The sequence below is a fragment of the Panthera uncia genome, chromosome D2, assembly GCF_023721935.1.
Source record: "Panthera uncia isolate 11264 chromosome D2, Puncia_PCG_1.0, whole genome shotgun sequence".
In the NCBI taxonomy this organism is placed as follows: Eukaryota; Metazoa; Chordata; class Mammalia; order Carnivora; family Felidae; genus Panthera; species Panthera uncia.
In genome coordinates this window covers 37983189-38001489 of record NC_064818.1, presented here as the reverse complement: position 1 = coordinate 38001489, position 18301 = coordinate 37983189, and the positions used below count along the sequence as shown (strand labels likewise).

General features: G+C 45.5%; 1 long non-coding RNA gene across 8 annotated transcripts in view; it reads left to right on the top strand.

Annotated features, from left to right (window-relative positions):
- The window catches only part of LOC125932749 (uncharacterized), a 33908-nt gene that overhangs the window by 3992 nt on the left and 11615 nt on the right, over positions 1–18301 (top strand). For 2 of the 8 annotated variants that reach the window (XR_007460737.1, XR_007460739.1), the window contains exons 2-3: positions 897–3390; positions 8761–8942. This is a non-coding gene — a long non-coding RNA (uncharacterized LOC125932749). Of the gene's footprint in view, positions 1–896; positions 8116–8760; positions 8943–11392; positions 13566–18301 lie in introns of those variants that run through there. The other 6 variants (XR_007460740.1, XR_007460743.1, XR_007460741.1 and 3 more) reach the window with 6 other exon arrangements.

Here is an 18301-nt window from a genome sequence, read left to right as displayed (position 1 = left end):
TTACAGAAATATTCGGACTTATTTCTGCCCCTTGTTTTGGTTACACACACACACACACACACACACACACACACTCGCACTCAGGGCTGGTATTCACCTAAAACACATTAATAAAATGTGTAAATTGTAAAAAATTGAAATTCTTTCATCCTGCTTGGTAAATAGCTGTTGCCTTGAGACCTCACAGGGCCCCCACCCCTGACATTCCCCTGACCTAGCAACAAAAGGGGCAATGCTTATCAGAGGGGACCTACAGCACCTTTTCCAACTTTCTAATTGGTCAGCAAACAGGCCATGCAGGTGGCTTAATATTTTGAATATCATGTGAATTATACTTTCTCCTTGTTTCCTTTTTTTTTTCCCTTTCCTACTTCCCTTTGAATTGTTTGAATTTTCTTTGGTTAAACAGAGAGGTGATACTAGAATTAAAAATGTATGAATAAATAACTACTTACAAGACACCCTTCCCAGGATATCCCTCAAAAAATTCAAATTTATAATGTCAAAAAATGAACCATCTTCTCCCCTCAACCTGCTTTTCTTCTTGGGTTCTGTATCTCTGGTGAGATACCACAGTAGTGTCCCTCATGTCTGTGGGCTCCTCATGGGAGAGGCTTGGCAAACTTTTCTGTGGTCTAATGTTCTTGTAGAGTTTGCAAACGTAAGCTATTTTAAGTACAAACAGTTAAGACATCTGGCTCTTTCTACCCTGAGTTCTCCAAAACCCTCTCGTGTTGGAGGGGCCATAGACATTTTTGGGATTTAGCTAAAAAAAATAAAAATAAAAAAATAAAGTGAGCTGGAGATACACTTAGTTAGGGCTTAGTAGGAAATGTTTATGCCGTGTGCAATCACTTCTGTGTGTACTTAACATTATTGCTAATCTTCCCATGTAGAAAATGGTTTCTATGGACGTGGCTCTGATTCAGCCAGCAGAACCAGAGATGGCTCAATAACAAACATGTCCTGTAACACCTGTTTTCAGAAATATGCAGAAACAAGATTTGACATCTTCGGAACCAGAAACTAGTCTATGGAAAACTCTTCCAACCATTGTACGTATGGAGTTTTAAGCATGTAAGTCTATTCTACTCCACGCCTGTTTAAAATGGAAGCTCTCTCTTATAAGGAATATACTCAATAAGGCAACGTAGACAATTGTAATATACAAAGAGATATAAATACATCTTTTTAAAAAACAGTTTCAAGAAATATATTTTACTAGAATTCTGTGTAATAAGGCACAAACTGTAGGAGTGCAGTGTGTGAATTAAATGCTTTCTGCACCTCACTGTGTCACATCTCAACTTATGCCATGTGTTTTATACTGATGGAGTCTGTAAATTCTAGATGCGCACACCAAGAAAGACAAAATTTTAGCATGACTTTTTTTTTCTTAATGTTTATTCATTTTTGAAAGAAAGAGCGCAAGTGGGGGAGGGGCAGAGAGAGAGGGAGACAGAGGATCCAAAGCAGGCTCTTCACTGATAGCACAGAGCCCGATGTGGGGCTTCAATCCACAAACCAAGAGATCATGACCTGAGCCGAAGTCAGACGCTCAACCAACTGAGCCACCCACGTGCCCCTAGGATGACTCTTATAGGAACTACATCAGATGATACAAAACTCAATTTACCATTACGATAAGAACATCCATGACAAGCTGGAAAATACGGTATCGATTCAAGAAATATTTAAGATTAGACATTGCACAAGAAAACTTAAAATGCCTAGAAATCTCCTGGCCCAGGACACCTGGCTGGCTCAGTCAGTAGAGCATATGACTCTTGATCACAGTGTTGTGAGTTCAAGCACCACATTGGGCGTGGAGCCTACTAAAAAAAAATAAAAATAAAGAAGTAACAAGGTCTGTTTCTATAGCCTTCTTGGCTTTAAAGTTCCTATCTGGTGATAAGGATGTCTTTTTACTTCTTAGCACAGGGAGGGTACCTTTTGTATGGGAGATTTATTTCCTGCTCTCCGGGGGACGGAGGAGGGTCTAAGTGTCTTGCACCTGCTGCTTCCCAAGTAGCTTCAAATATCAAAATAATCTATATTCCATTGGGGTACCTTTTGGGCAGCCTGCCCCTCACCCCTACAACATGACTCTACCAGCAGTATTAATTGTTTGCAACTCAAGTAGCTTACTTGTGCAAATTCTACAAAACCATATGACCGTACTAGAAGAAGACTGGCATCCCTTTCTATTCTACGGAAGAAAACATACTATCAGAAAAGCCTCCCTATAGATAGATTTCTCTGCGTTTTTTGCGTCTGACCCATACTCTCCGCCCCTTAAGCACCACTGTTGTAGTTTCCAGGCCCTTGTGGTTTCTCACCTGGACTCCTGCAGGGCCTTTCTAACTGCTCTTACTGGCCCCAGTCTCATTCTCCTCAGATCTGTCCTCCAGGGCGGTATAAGATGCACATGTGACTGTGTCACTCTTTTAGGCCCATCGTGAGCTCTCCAGGATGAGGTTAAGCTCTTACCCTGCCCCATCAGTCCATGTCCCGCCTCTCCTTTTGCAATGCAGGCAAGTCTTGCCTCTCTCAAAATGTCGACTTGCTTACAATCCATCCTTCCCGTCCTACCCTGCCATGTCCCCATACCTTTGCTCATGCTGTCCCCTCAGCCTGCAGAAGCCTTCTCTCCGCTTTTCACCTTGGTTGCTCCTACTCATCCTCCAAGACTCTGCTTAACTGTCATCTTTTCTAGAAGCTCTCTGACCTCCTCTTTCACCCTAGTGGACTGAACACCTGCTCTCGTCTCTCTCCGCAGCCCCAAACTCCAAAAATGAGAGGAAAGGACAAAAGTTGGTATTTTTAAAAAAGAGGACAAGGAATGTTCAGAGGAGCAGAAGCACTGAGCAATTTCTGAGAGACTGAAAGTAGACAGGATGAGATATAACATTTCAGCCGAGCACATGAGCAAACGGTGCTTATATTCTGGAGTGTGTATCCTGTACTGTACATTATACCTCATATTCTGGAATGCGTATACTGTACTATATATTACAGAAGCAGGAGCAGCAACAAGGACACTCCATGCCAGGTGGGGGAGGCCTGGGACAAGAAGGAGCTAACGGGCTATTGATTGGCAGGTGAGATAAGCACCCCCTTGGGAGCAGCTAGATGAGTGGACTCCTCAACATCTCCTTAAATCCAACCTTGGAGACAAGATGGCCGTGACAGGAGTATCTGTCTCTAGGTATGAAGGAGTGAAGATAGGACGAGGCCCAGATGGATGGCAAAGCCAAGGAAGAAAGGGTAGCAGCTAAGCTCCAAAGACCAAGTATGAGAGCATCCACCCAAGGAACCATCCTGCCCATCCTGCACATTCTGAATGTGTGGTGCACACATTTGCAAAGTGGCTTTCACCCCTTCATCACAGTAAGTTACGTAAATAGATCTTTTTTGCAGGAAATCTCATGGCCAAACATGAGTTCACTACCAAAAAATTAAATACCCTTTGAGAAGCACCAACACCATGAAAGGAAGATTTATAACTGAAGAAACATAATCATTGCTAATGTTTACTGAGCATTTATATGCCAGGCACTATTCTAAACATATTGAATATATTTATTAAAAAAAAAATTTAAGCTTATTTGTTTTGGGAGGGGGGAACAGAGAGAGAGAGGGAGAGAGAGAATCCCAAGCAGGCTCTGCACCATCAGAACAGGGCCTGACGTGGGGCTCAAACTCATGAACTGTGAGATCATGATCTGAGCCGAAATCAAGAGTCAGATGCTTAACCGACTAAGCCAGCCACAGTGCCCCATATTACATGTATTTAAACTTTAGGGACACCTGGATGGTTCAGTCAGTGAAGCGTCTGACTTCGGCTCAGGTCATGATCTCACAGTCGGTGAGTTTGAGCCCGCATAGCGCTCTTTGGTGACAGCTCAGAGCCTGGAGCCTGCTTCGGATTCTGGGTCTCCCTCTCTCCCTGGTCCTTCCCCTCTCACGCTCTGTCTCTCTCTCTCTCAAAAATAAATAAACATTGAAAAAAATGTAAAAACTTTAACCCTACCAGAAATCTTTTAGGGTAAGACTATTTTTATCCCATTTTACAAAGGGGTAAGCTAAGGTGTAAGTGATTAAGTAACTTCCTGCAAAGCCATACAGCTTTACACCCGTACAGCCATACAATTCTTCCTGCCTCCAGAGTCAAAGATTAAAAAAAGCAAATAGGACAACTGGTACTGAGCTTTGAAGTAAGTATAACTAATTTTCTCAAATAAGAGAAGATGAAAAAGAACCAATTAGAGATGTTGGAAATGAAAAATATATTTATTTAAAAAAATTTTTTTAATGTTTATTTTTGAGAAGGAGAGAGAGAGAGACAACGTGAGTGGGGGAGGGGCAGAGAGAGAGGGAGACCCAGGATCTGAAGCAGGCTCCAGGCTCTGAGCTTTCGGCACAGAGTCCAACATGGGGCTCGAACCCATGAACCGTGAGATCATGACCTGAGCCAAAGTTGGACGTTTAACTGACTGAACCACCCAGGCATCTCCAAAAATATATTTATAATTAAAGAAAGAAAACCACGCCAAGTGGATGAGCTAAGTAGTAGAACGTATGCCCCTGAAGAACAAATGAACTAGCAGCTTGGACGAAGCAATTTCCCTTGAAAACAGAAAGGGATTAATAAATAGAATGGAGAAAAGATAACAGACATGAAAGATAGTTCCAGAAGAACCATGATCCATCCATTAGGTGTTGTAGAAAGAGACTAGAGCAATGGATGTCCAGTGAAATGTGGTTGATTGGCAACACAAGTTTATTTCCTCTCCCTCCCCAAATCCCAACACCACGGCAATAGAAGAAACCCGCAAAAACAAAAGGAACAAGAGAAAAGAAAATGGTAGACAAAATTTCAACACACTTTTTGAAGACAGAAATTATATGGAGGAGTGGTAACTGATTCGATAGAATGGAGGATGCTTTAACTTGGGTGCACTAGAGGGAGAAATCAAGAAGTCAGCTGATTCTCCCCACCCACCCCCAGAATCTCAGCCAGGCTTAGCCTTACAGATGTAAGCTAGAGTATGAGGCTGCAATGAGTATGGGAACAGGGACATAGGCAGAAACCCTACTCATTTTCCCTGCCCCCTTCAGCAGAGGTTCCCCCCACCTATGGAGAAAGGGGACTCATTTGTCATATAAATTAAACTGTGGGGACTGCAGAATGGGACATGTAAGGCACAATGAATTTGTGAGGAGGAAGTAGAGTATGGGGCTAAATAAGGATCCAACCAAAATCTGCATATTGAGTGCTGGGACCCTCGTCTCCAAGAAGTAGGCAATCCGCAAACAGGGAACTGAAGGATTCCCCTGGGGAGAAAATGAGCCCCCCAGACAAATGTCCTCCAGTGGCTGATATTTACTGATTCCCTCAATGCAAAAGCTGATTGATGCTTAAACACCCTCCAGTGAACACCATTGGTCAACAAGCCCTACAGCCATGCAGATTCCATTTACCATTGTGTGCCTCATCCCTAAATGCGAATGTCCAGCCTAGGATCACCATCCTGGGAGGAAGGCCTCTGAAGAGGGTGACCAACCGTCCTGGTTTGCCAGGGACCAAGGGGTTTCCCAGGACACGGGACATTCCTTACTAAAACTGGAAGGTGTCTGGCAAGCCAGGATGAGCTGGTCGCCCTACTCCACATGTATAAGCGAGATCCATATGCTTGGCTTTTGCTTAATAATCTGCAAGCCTGGCCCACTTGCCCAGCTCACAGCCTGTGAGCACAGTCATCTGCTATAATTTGTAGGGTGTGGTGGCAAAATCTGCCAAAAGTTATATTAAATGGTTCGTGACTTTTGCTGATCCTTTTCCAGCCTTTGACATGATATAGAGGGGGAAATACGGACTACGCTATTTGTAATTGCCAGGTGGGTAAAACAAAGCTGGATCAAAGATGGCTTCTTTAACTTTTAACTTTACCGTTAACCACCTGATACCACTTTTGGATGGGTTACAGGTATGTTTTCCTACCGAGCGCAGTGCAGCCCGCCTGCCAGTGTGGATTCCGAAGGGTCAGCATCTGTGCCATACAGGTTGTTAAATGTGGTAGTAACTGTGTCATCCTGCTCTGTACTTGACAACAGAAAGCAAAGCGTTCTCTGGGATGCAAATTATCTGCTTTTGACATCATGAACTCAGAATGGTCTTAATAGGCAATCGATACTGCTATCTTATGACCTCCAAATACAAGGGCTACTGATTTTGGATCTGAAACAATCATTTTAATAGATACCCACCAACCTTAGGGGGTTTATAGAAAAGAATTATTAATAGTAAGTTACCTCGTTTAGTTCCCTTGGGAGTGCATTTCACAACCAGTTTAACTAGCAGGGTCTGTTGTTCAAAACGAAATGTGCTGCAGGTTTTTATGTGTGTCGCCAAATAGGGTGTATGGTTACCCATCTCCTGTACAGTTTCTCCAGGCTGATTTTTGTTGCCAACACACATTATGATGTGGAGCTGCGGGGCCTCAGTTACTCACTTGTTGCATTGTTAGGGAACTCTCAGTTTCTCCTAAAGCAGCTTGTGGCTCTGCCAGCAGGGACTCCCTTGACGACACACTTTGGAGGGGATGTGTGTTGGCCTTTGGTCGAGGAACACGTTCTTGCAGGCACCTGAGTTTTCATAAGAGGCTTGAATCGAAGTTCCAGCTCCATTTATTATGAAGGCATGTGGCTCCTGTCTTAAATGGCAATGGAAAGTACCAACATTCCAAGTAGAATCTCAACCTCATGGCCACAGTGGACTTTTTTAAAAAGCTTGGTTAAAAGAAATGCTGTTTGTGGATGAGTGCCTACAAAATATGTATTGTATTCAGTCTCTAGACACATGTTCTTAAATATATCACCAATTCAGCCAGAGCATCAGACTTGTGTGCTTGACTGCCTCTCATGGCTTCTTGACGACCGACTTTTAGTGGATTGTGTTTGGGTCAATGTCCCTCAACCTCTACTGAGGGACATTATGCAAAATATGGCTTTGAACATTGATCCGTTGTCTGTTGTAGGGATGCTGTTGAGCACATTGCTTCTCATGCCCACAGTGGCCTCTCCATGAGGACCATTTGTAGAAGTGAATGCACTAATTGGTCTCATGTATCTGGAATTATGGAATAGTTGCATTTTTTTTTTAGCAACTTGCAAATACTCTGGATCTTATAATAGGTCATATTTCCCTCCCCTTATAATAGGTCACATCTCCCTCTGCTGCTAGGTCTTAGAGCTAGGTTGATAAACAAGCGTGAGACTGTACAAAGGGGACTAATCACTCACATTGGCATAGTTGGTGAAATGGAATCAGAGCACGGGTGTTGGCAAGGTTCTCTGGAGGATGTGCCTGCCATGTTGAGTGTCAGGGAATCCCCTCCCTGGACAAGGGTTGGAGACCAACATAGGTCTCTCCAAACCAGTCTTATAGAAGTGCCTACAGATTATCCCTCTCATGTAGGGTTGGGGTTAGGATCAGGTATAGTGGGGCGATGACATGGGGAGAGAGACCCATCTAGCTCTCTACCCTCTTCCCTCACCAGCTTTCTATCTTTTATCACACATGGCATGGTTGGAAACAAATGGGCACCATATGGGAAGTTAGGGGCCAATTGCTGTCCAATGCTTCACCCACCTCGGTCTCCAGATCTAGATTCCAGTGTTCACTTCTGTTATGGGAGCCAGGGAACCGTAGATGTTGAAAGTATAGCTCTGGAGTCAGAGGGCCAATTTCAAATTCTGCCTCCATGCTCAATAGCTGAGTGGCCGCGGGTAAGAAATCTAGTCTCGTCATCTGTAAGGTAGGAACGAAAACACAGCTTGCCAAACACAGTTGTTACGGAGACACATTATGTAACTACTGTGAATCATCTGCCACAGAGCTTGACGCAGCAGTAGATGTTTGCTATGAAGAAATGCATCATGGTGGTTAAGAGTTTGGGCTTTGGAATAGGATATACTGGGGTTCAAATTCCAGCTCTTCCTGAGCCAGCTATGAAACCTTGGGCAACTTTCTAACTTCTTTAGTCCTTAATCTTTTTCTGTCTCCAAATGGGACAAATAATACATATAAAACTCTTTTTTTTTAATTTTTTAATATGTATTTATTTTTGAGAGAGAGAGAGAGCAAGCAGGGGAGGGGCAGAGAGAGAGGGAGACACAGAATCCAAAGCAGGCTCTATGCTCTGAGCTATGAGCACAGAGGCTCGAACTCACCAACCGTGAGATCATGACCTGAGGTGAAGTTGGATGCTTAACCAACTGAGCCACCCGGGTGTGCCCCTGTACATATCAAACTCTTAACACACCATTTAATATGAAGTGTGTGGTCTCTAAATGATTGCTCTAATTTCTTACTTTACTGCCGCCCCGGGAGAGAATGTTTCTCAAGTCAAGCAGGCAGGAGGAAATGCCTAAGAGAGAGTCCCCAGAGCTGCCAGCACTTTGGTAACAGGGGAACTGATGTCCATCTCTAACGTACTTTGGTAACACAGCCACTTAGATTTATTATTTTCTGTGTGCTCAACAATGAGCTAAGAGTTCTATATTTTTGTTTTACCTGGGACAAGGTGTGGTGGATCTTTTGGGAGCCACCAGTGCTGTATCAGTCTGGGTCCAGTCAGGAGACAGAAACCACATAGGGGTTTAAGCAATGGACGTGTAATATAAAGAATATTACGCGATGGTGAAAGAGTAACTATAGGATGTAAAGAGAGCCTTACAGGGCTACTCTCCCTACAGCTGAGGAAGGCTTCCCAAGGAAGGACAACCTCGGAAGGGGTCCACCTCTCCAAACTGTGGATCAGGCCTTATTGGAGAAAGATTCGTGGCAGCCCCTTGGACGGCAGAGAAATTTCCCGGTGCATTGGCCACAACTGCTCTTTGGTTGCCAGATAAGGATGAAGCAATCTGTGGGAGCACAGGTGAGTCACAACCTGGAAGGTGGGGCTGCGGACATGTAGAAGGAGTCAGGCAGCAATGTTAGATGGGCAGCACGGAACACACAGTGTCAGTGTTGGGAGGTTCATGGGAAGGTGATCACCAGGCTGGACAGGACTCTAAGGTCTCTGGGGGACCTCCTGGGCACGTAGCCAGGGAAGGGCACCATAGGATGTCCTACACTTGCCAAAACCAGCAGCAGAAGCCCCTTCTCCTGCAGAGTTCTCCCAGTATACCCTCTGCAGAGAAGGCTCACTGTAAAGGAAAGATGCTTATGGGGATTCTGCCCGTTATCACCCAGCACATATTCTTGGGTGAATTTGGAGCTGAAAAGTAGTAAGTTGATAACCAGCGGCATTTGAAGAAAGTTGGAAACACATACGTGTGGATACATATGTTCATGCATGTGCATATATGTGTACTAATCCACCCTGCTTGGTGGGGTGGGGGTGGGGGGCGGATACTTCTAGAACGTTCACAGACCCTAAGTGAAGAACACCACTCATGGTTCCCCACAGCCACAAGAAAGCCTCCATAAAGCACTGAACTAACTCTCCCGGGGAGGTGGGGCAAGGTGGCATGAAAGAATCGACCAAGAGACTTCCAAAACCCTGTCCTAGTTATGGAGGGTGACATTTCTTCCTCCTTCTCCATTCCCTTCTGTATTGGTCATGCACCCAAGGGAGACCTGAAGACTCCAGCAGGGCAAGGCCTGTTTTTTTTTTTTTTTTTTTTTTTTTTTTTTGCATATTCATTTCCCCCAACATCTAGCTAATCTGTCAGCTTGGGCACACAGAGGGCATTGTGCTCTGAACATCAGGCTTCCTGGGTTACTACACAGACTCAAGGCCAGTCATTTTCCTCCACCAACTAAACACCAAGCTACTTGTTGGGAGTGACAGACACCAGTTTCCATACTTTCTACTGTTCGTGGCACGCTAAGTTCCCACTCATGGCCCTGCTGAGAGTAAGGGCCCAGAGGCTGAAAAGTCATCTCTCGCCCTGCTCCAACCTCATCGAAAGGACTGGATGTTGGCAGTGGTCAGAGATGTCCAAAGAATGAAATCGATTCCATTAGGTGCTCAAATGTATGACGCATGAATGGAACCCTGCCTCCATCCCACATCTACCAGAACCAGAAGGGGGCCCAGGAGCCTGTGTGTTCTGAATAAGACTGCCCTTCCCCCAGCCACATCACCTTTGGTAGAGTGAAGAAGGCCTTAGGAGCTCCACATGTTGCTGGAAGGCCCTCATCTCTCCTCCCCAGGCTTACTCTTCACCACCATTATTTGCCTAGAGAGCATCAGGATCCATCTTATCTTTAAGGCTTTATTTTGATTTGCCTCAGTCGCTCCAAACAGTTCAGGCCCCCAGGCCATCCTTTATCTCCCAGACTGGAAAGACCTTATAGCTCTTTATGGCCCTCTCCACCCTTTATTTTTCCCCACAGCACCTGACAAATAGGCCGATTCACTCATGTGTTAGACTTCCCCAACTGAGGGTGAGGTGTCTTGTTACATTTGTTAACCGCTCTGCTCCCAGCATAGAAGATATCTGGCATATAGTAGGTGCTTAATAAATACATGTCCCAGGAATGCATGAACAAACAAAGCATCTCCGATGCCCTGTGTTTTGTGGGACTCAGTGTCCACTGCAGACCAGTTAGTCTTGTCACTACCTTCCCATCAAGGGCCTCAATTACAGCCCCCCTGCAACCCCCCTCTCCCCCCCCCCCCCCCCCCCCCCCAGTGGCTTATCACAACTCTCTGGCATTTTCAGAGCATGGGCTTTGGAGACACACAGGCTCGGGGTTGCATCCTGGTGCTGCCACCTGGAGGTTTTTAGCACCTCTATACCTCAGTTTTGCCTATTTGTAAAACTCGGACTTTGTGGTCAAGTGGATTAAATGGAAGGCTTGTGTAAAGGACTCCGCACAGCTCCAGGCACCCAGTTAAGTGCGCAGTAAAGGATAGTGGGCAAGCAGGGAGGCCACAGAGCAGGGTGGGGAGGCACAAAGAGGCTTCATCTGCCTTCCATCTGCTGTGGGTTGGTAGCGGATGCCTGGAGCCCTGTGCTAAAATGGATTCTGGGCAGGCACTGAGCTCAGGGGGGAGTCCTGCAATTGATTAATGATGTCTGCCATGGGCATGGGTGCTGGAGGGTGTGGAAGAACAAGGAGAGTAGCAGACCCAGGCCACACATTTGCCATCCTGATCTACAACTTGCGCCACGGCTCCTTTCCTTTTGTATGTCTTGACTGCTTTCAAGAGTAAGAGCTCCTCTCTTTCCAGGAGCTCTTCCCTGACCTCACAGTTCTTCACACGCCCCCACCCTGAAAAGGGTAAGGTTTGCTCCTCTGAGCCCCCACACGTTTTCTGTGCTGTTCCTTTGTTAGTCACCATATAGCATTTTGGATGATTTTTTTAACTTTCAGATCTCCTGTCTGTATATATGAGCTGAAAAATGCTTTCAGGGAAGGTTTTGCCTTTGAGAACGGATGTGGTAAAATGAACATGGTGCGCTGGAGTAGGAATCAGAAAATTTGACCTTGCTGTGTGAGTTTGAGCCCATTGGCTTGCCTCTCTGAGCCTCAGTTTCCCCGAATGAAAATGGGAACCTTGAGTAAGCTGCCTTCCCCGCCCACTGTATCGCAGCATTTCATAAGGCTCCGTAGAGAGTAAAAGCGTTCATGTTGTGGTTGCATACCCCTTGTGCTCTCCTTCTGTGGCTAAAACTGGAGCTTCTGCAGATATATGTTGATTTCAGCAAAGGAGTAGACAGAAGAGAGCCTCAAATGGGAGCAATATGCACTGTGGACGCCCTGACGGCAGTCTGGAGAACGGAAAAGCCAACTTTTCTCCCCTTGTGCTTGCAATTGGGGAAGAGTGAGGAGCCGGGAAAGGTAAATGCTGTCATCTGCTGGTCATTTCCTGTGTAGCAGCATCAAATTAATAGTTTTGCAAAGCTCTCGTTCAAAGTTAGCTAAGGACCTGGAGGGAGGAGGAGGCATTTGCTGAGCACCTACTGGTTATAAGGGACTATCTTCAAGGATGCTATGAACAGAGATATGACCCAGCCCTGGATGCTGCCAATAAGGAGGACACGGACCCCAGGGAGCCAGGGCCGCCTCCATGTGCCTGTGTGCCTCAAGCACACCCTTTGACCTCTCTGAGCTTCAGGTTTCTCAGCAGGTGCGTGGACTAGGATGGTCTCTAAGGATCTTGAAAGATGAAGAGAATATTACAGATGGGCACTGGGAAGGAAAGGAGGAGGGCATCAAGAGAAGCCCTTGGAAAGTCTGACAGATGTCCTCTTCCCTTGTGCCCATGTTTGTGACACCGTGGGCTAGGCTCCAGATCGCTAAGCACCTGCCCTCCTCTGACTTCTGTTCAGGGGAAGGGACAGTGGAGTCGGAAAGACTTCTTGAAGGAAGACTGGAACCAACGCCTGCGTTGTCCCCACCAGTTTTAAGAAATGGAACCATATGGTTGCCTCTGAAGTCATCCGTTATATGAATATATTATCATTTCTTTATACGTTCTGCTGTGGATGGCATTTGAATTGTTTCCTATTGTTCCCAGGCTTTTACTCCTTTGGACATCCTGTCTTATTAATCTGTAGGAGTTTAAAAATATATTTGAGATACAACTCTTTTATCATCTATGTATATTGGAAAATGTTTATCCCACTCTGTAGCTTGCCTTTCCACCTTCTTACAAATGTCTTTTGCAGGAGAGAAGTTATTAATGGTAATGCAGTTGTAGCAGGCAGACTTCTAAGATGACCACCATGCCCATCACCCTGGTATAATGTCCCCCCACTGGAGTTATGGAATATGATAGGTATCACTGGGGATCATGTTCTAGTCTGTGGCAAAAGGAATTTTGCAGATATGGCTGTGATTACTACTCAGCTGAGTATGAGTTAACCAAGTGGGATGTTATCCAGTTGGGCCTGACCAAGTCACATGGTCCCTTCAAGCCTGAGTCTAGAGATCAGAAACGGAAAAGGTCAGAGATTCGAAGCATGAGAGATTTGATGTCCCATTGCTGGCTTTGAAGATGGAGGGGCTCCATGGCAATGCAGATGGTCTCCAGGAAACTAACAGATCTTGATGGACAGCCACCGAGGACCCAAGGACCTCAGTCTTACAACCTCAAGGAGCTAAATCTGCCACAACTCCATGAGCTCGGAAGAGGACCCAGAGTGCCAGAGGACCCAGAGACCACAGCCCAGTCCATTCCTTGCTTTCGGCCTGTGAAACCCTGAGCAGGGAACCCAGCCATGCCGTGCGTGGGTTTCTGGGCAACTCATCTGTGAGCCAACAAATGGGCGTGCTTTTAAGCTCTGCTGAATTTATTGTGCAGCAATAGAAAACAAACACAGTGGTTGTATTTATCAGCATTTTCCTATATTTATCTCACTTTCTGAGTTAAAAAGATCATTCTCTACACCGAGGTCGTGAAGATACTCTTCTAAAATTGTTACAGTTTTGCTTTTTCACGTTTAAGTATTCCAACTTCCTCAAATTGATTTCTCCCCTTGCTGTGAAGTAGAGCTCGGACTCCATTATTCCCCACTTTCGATAAAAATTTGTCCTGAGACTACTTATTGACTAGTCCATTATTTCCTCATAGATCTGCAAGTGCAGTCTGGTCATGAAGGCGATTTCCGAACAAACGAAGGTCTGTGTCTGGCCTCTTTATTTTGTGTCATTGTTAATTTGTCTATCTTTGCAACAGAGCCACACTGTGTTAATTGCTATAGCTTTCTAGTAATTCTAGATGTCTGGTGAAATAACGTGCCCGTCTTGTTCTTCAATAGTGTCTTGGCTTTTGGCTCTTGCAAATAGATTTGAGACGGTTTATCAAATTTCGTAGGAAAACCCGTTAGGATTTATATCGGAATCATAATATTATATCTCTAAATCAGTTGGAGGAGAGATTGGCATCTTTAAGATACTGAATATTACAATCTATGCCTATGGTCTGTGCCTCCTTTACTTGTCTTCCTATCTTTCCTAAAGACTTACAATTTTTCCACTCAAACATCTTTCCCAAAATTTGTTTCTAGGTACCTTCTATCTCTTATTTCAACTATGAATGGCATCTTCTAAAAATACATCTTTTCTGTTTGTGACTGGTGAATGGAAATGCAAGCCATTTTTATATTCTCATTTTGTAGCCCACAACCTTGATAAATATTCTTATTCATTCAAATAACTCAGTTGTAGATTCTCTTTGGTTTGATTTCTTGAATGGGTATAAGACAATTCGGATTTGGTAATTTGTGTCTTTCAAGGAAATTCATTTCATCTACGTTGTCAAGTTTGTTGACATCAAGTTGTTTATAATATTCCTTTATTATCTTTTTAAAAATTTTTAATGTTTATTTAATTTAATTTTGAGAGAGAGAGAGAGAGTGCAAGCAGGGGAGGGGCAGAGAGAGGGAGACACAGCCTCCGAAGCAGGCTCCAGACTCCCAGCTGACAGCACAGAGCCTGATGCGGGGCTCGAACTCATGAACCATGAGATCATGGCCCAAGCCAAAGTGGGATGCTCAACCGACTGAGAGAGAGTGAGTGAGAGTGAGCATGTCAGCAGGGGAGAGGGGCAGAGGGAGAGAGAGAGAGGATCTTAATCATGTCCTACACTCAGTGCAGAGCCTGACACAGGACTTAATCCCACGACCCTGAGATCATGACCTGAGCCGTAATCGAGAGTTGGAAGCTCAACCGACTGAGCCACCCAGGTGCCCCCTTTATTATCTTTTTAATATCTGTAGGGTTTAATTGCTATCTTCTTTTTATTCCCAATATTGGTAATTTTGATCTCTTCTTGATCAGTCTTGCCAGAATTTTTTGGTTTTGTCTTTGCTCAAGTTTTATCTATTTTCGCTGTGTTGTCCGTGAGTTTTTGGTTTTGCTATCCGGTTGCTCTGTTTACCTGTGACGATTAGGGGAGATTTAAAAATGATGTCATTGTCATCATTTTCCTACAACCTCACACTTTGATTTTTGAAGTGTATTTCAATGGGTGTAATTCTGTGTTGGCAGATTTTTTTTTTTTTTTTTTTTTTTTTTTTTTTTTTTACTTTCAACACTTTAAAAGTGTCATTCCATGGGCTTCTGGGGATGAGATTTCTAAGTATGTATAATATATGGTAAGTCAATAAAGAAGAAATTATTGACTCCAAGGAAATTTTTTATATGTACAAATTAGGAAAAATAATCATGGTATACTTCAAGATATATTATAATATATATTATATCCACAACCTAGTGATCCTTTTTTTTATACAAATGCTTGTTCTGTTTTTGGTTACCTCTCGGAGGACTGAAACACTACCTCTCTCCACAATGTTGTAGGAAATTAATTATGTGGAATAATTTTCAAAAATTTGGAAGGAGGGACTATGTAACACTTATTATAGCATCTTATTGTTCATTTGCTTATTTATGTCTTATTTTAGGCTCTCTGTTGGTAGGGAACATATCTTTTTAATTTTTTTTCTTTTGGTGAAGCCTTAATATATTTAAAAAAAATCTTCGTGTCTTCTGGAACTAGTATGTACTGGAAGCATGTTATTTCTTTGAATTAACGATGACACGTGGGTATTGAGATCACGTAAGGTGAAAGGGAACTAACGTTTCTTGAGCACCTACTGTGTGTCCAAGATTATGGGAGAGTGTCTTGGAATTTGGTTGAGGTTGAGGATAGAGACAGGTGACAGAAATGTTCAGAGCGGGCCTTCAAAGGAGGGGAATTTGCTGTGTTTTGCTGGCCATGGAGTATGTTCTTCTCCACCTAGGAGTCACAGGGGAAGGTGTAGCCTTCACTGGTCAGATGTGGGGCTTAGTGACCAAAACCCTTGTGAATTGTGCTGGTGCGCAAAATCAAGATCCGCATGGAGGGTGGATTAGACACGAAGTGCCTGGAGAAAAGAAGGTTCAGGAGGACACGGTTTTTACTGAAGTCTTTGAAAGGCTGCTGTGCTGTGTGGAAGATGGCGCAGACTTGTGGGAAGGTCACGGCTGTGTCCTGTGGGCAGAAATGTGAGGGAGACAGATTTTGCTTCGAGTGTGTCATTACAGCATGCCATTTGTAAATAGAGTGGACTGCGTCAAGAAGCACCGAGCTCCCCGTCTCTGGAAGTACACAAGCAGAACTCGGCTGGCCATCATGACATGACTCTTGCATTAAGAAGGATGTTGGGGCGCCTGGGTGGCTCAGTCGGTTAAGCGTCCGACTTCAGCTCAGGTCACGATCTCACAGTCCGTGAGTTCGAGCCCCGCGTCGGGCTCTGGGCTGACGGCTCAGAGCCTGGAGCCTGCTTCAGATTCTGTGTCTCCCTCTCTCTCTGTCCCTCCCCTGTTCATGCTCTGTCTCTCTCTGTCTCAAAAATAAAATAAAACGTTAAGAAGGATGTTGACAGCTGACTCTGGGGTCCCTACGCTTTTGACTGAGGCTGAGAAAGGCAGTCTCGTCACCTCAGGTTCTCAGCCAATTCATTCAGGCGCTGAGATAGCCATTTTTGATTTAATAGAAGGTGTTCAGACCAACACTTGGGTGTCACACGGCACATCTAGAAAGAGAGACAGTAGGAGAAGCAGAATCTATAGGGAGAGAAGAGGGAGAGGGATTGCTGCTGATGATCCAGAGCTTAGACACCAAGAGTCAGTAACACTCCATCTGGACCAGCTGTTTATACATCACTCTCCCTTAAGGGCTGTATCCAGTAGGGTCTCTACAGGACACAGAGTCACCTCGGGTGACACCCGTGAAGAAGCTGTAATAGATTACTGACAGAGATGTGGGTGGGGGAGGGAAACAGGCAGGAAATGGAGAGGCTCCAGAGACTAGCCACAGTGGGAAGCCTTTACTACCCCCAGGCTGCTGGGATCAGAAGAGGAAACTGTGTTCTGGACCCCTTGAGAGCCGGAGCCATGGAGGAGGGGTCTCCTGAGGGAACTGCCATCATGGAGGTCACATCTGCCAATGGAGACATGTTTGTGAGGAAGGAGAGGAGCCAGGGAGGAATACCCCTGGGGCTTGCTCCTCTTGTCCTCCAGAAACCCCCCCCCGGGCCTCCTTTTGGTCAAGCTGATCAGAAACCAGAGGCAGAGGAGCCAGGAAGACTCAGTCTACAAGGATGAGCCTCCCCAAGTTCATAGCAGAAAGGGGAAGAGAGACATGGGGGGAGGGAGGGGTGACAAACAGAATGGCCAGCGAGAGGGCTCCTTTCCCCACCCTTTGGGGCAGAGGCTACGGGCTGCCCCACGATCTCCTGGACCAGAATGCAGACACATCAGAAGATGAGGGCAGGACCTCAACAAGACAGAGAAACTAGAATGAGTGAGCCTGGTCCCCAAAGCCCCAGGACTGCTGCCCTCTCTCCAGAGGGTACCATTAGGATTGTTACAGGAGAGAGACCCAAACAAAGCAGTGCTGGCTCAGAGCTGCCAACCTGGGCCCCCCACCCAGACTATTACAACCTTTGGTGGCTTTTGACAAGGACAGAGTCCCCATTTTCCAGGAAGCTTTAAGAGCCTCCTGCATGTTTTTACAGCATGCCACAGGGATCTAGTCACCTTCTTGCCTAGGACCCCCAGCTCCGAGACCGCTCAGAGCAACTGCAACCTTGCACTAAGAAGCTCTCTTCCAGCGCCAGCGTCCTTCCAGCGCTTTCTGCAGAGTGCTGGTGTCAGCCCCGAGCAGGGTGGGCAGGCCGCGCCTTGGTGATGCTGTAGCTCTCTGTCTCTCCTCCTCAGCTGGGCTCTCTGCCCTGCCTTGGCGTCCTCGCCATCCCCAACCTCTCTGCCCTGCACAGCCCACGGGAGAATGACGGCTGGCAAGAATCACTTCCTGCCGGGTGCCGAGATGAGAAGAGATGGCCCGCGTTGCAAGCACCATCTCAATTTCTCTGTGACTCCAGTGAGCCTCCCCCTAGAAGCAGCAGGGGAGACAGAAGAAAAGAAGATAGGTTCCCCCCACCCACCCCCCAAGCCTCCTGCCTTGGTTAGGCAACAAAGCCTGTACAATTTGCCCAAATTACTGGCAATCCTATTTTGTATGGTATTTCTTCAAGTTGCAAAGCAACTTCACACGGAATTTCACCCCGGCGGCGAAGTTTGGCAGAAGCAGATTCCATTCCCATTTTGCAGGCGGAGAAACTAAGGTTTAGAGGAGGACGGTATCTTACCCAGTGACACACACATGTACCCAGTAGCCAACAGGCTAGGAGTGAAACCTGATTTCTGGTATTTATGCCAGAGGACCTTCCCCTTGTCCCAGAGAGCCCCACGTGATGAAAGAAAAGGTCCCTCATGAGTGGGCATTTTATG